The sequence below is a fragment of the Echinops telfairi genome, unplaced genomic scaffold (assembly GCF_000313985.2).
Source record: "Echinops telfairi isolate 266 unplaced genomic scaffold, ASM31398v2 ScPeMD7_655;HRSCAF=1070, whole genome shotgun sequence".
Taxonomy (NCBI): domain Eukaryota; kingdom Metazoa; phylum Chordata; class Mammalia; order Afrosoricida; family Tenrecidae; genus Echinops; species Echinops telfairi.
The window spans coordinates 2,444,947-2,445,977 of record NW_022104553.1 but is presented as its reverse complement, the minus strand read 5'-3'; positions in this window follow the sequence as shown (position 1 = coordinate 2,445,977).

The following is a 1,031-nucleotide window of genomic DNA, read 5'->3' as shown; positions in this document are numbered from 1 at the left end:
GGATGACCCTTCATTTTATCAAACATAATTGGTCCCTCCTGATGATGTGTTCAAAGTAAGTGAGTCAAAGTTTCACATAATATTCTGTGATTCACAGTGTCCCTTGGCTAATTGTTGAAAATAGATCACCAGGGCTGTCTTCTGAATCTATCTTCATCTGGGATTTCCACTAAAACATGTTTGCCATAGACCTTGATGGTATTTGAGATATGAGTGGCAAAGCTTCCAACATCACAAGAACAGACTCACCAGACAGGTGGTAGCTATTTCGTTACAAGCCTACTATATCCATTCCCCTCTCCTACCTAGTTGCGCTGTCTATGTTGAAAAGGTCAGAAAGTAAAGACATTACTGTGATTATTTTATTTGGGTGACAGATATAATTATTCAAGTTACAGTTTCATTTACTTATCCCCTCACCCCCAGGGCTCCCAAATGAACATTGACTATCTAGGAATAAAGTCAACCAAGATATCTCAGCAGAATTGTTTACTCTTTCTGACTTGGTTCTTTTCACATTCTAGAAGATAGTGCAATGCATAAGTTTTAAATGAGAATCGTCTTCATGCTTGAAGCATTACTTCAACCAAAGCATATGCAACAAATACATATTGCAAGCATTCTTTTGGTAGAAACCAAGCCAGATGTACTGCCAATAAGTTGATTCTGACTCACAGTGACGCTAAATAGGGTGTCTGAGTAACTTTACTGGGAATCTTGATGGAAGCATGGAGAAAGTGTGGAGAAGAAAGCATGGAGATCGGAAGAAAACTGCTGATCGTATCATTATCAGCCCAACGTGTAACTCACTATGACCCCAGGGCTCCTTTTTGGTAGAAACACCATCTCCTAAATAGAAAAGGAAACTGAAGTTGAACACTAAATCTAGTTGAGAAAGGACATAATCTTTAATCACAAATTAAGGACATTGGCAATACCTCAGCCTAGAAGGAAATTGGTGAGATCAAATGCTAGAAAGTCTCAGAAATGACATCACTAGGGTATGGGAAACAGAAGGATTTCTCTCAAGC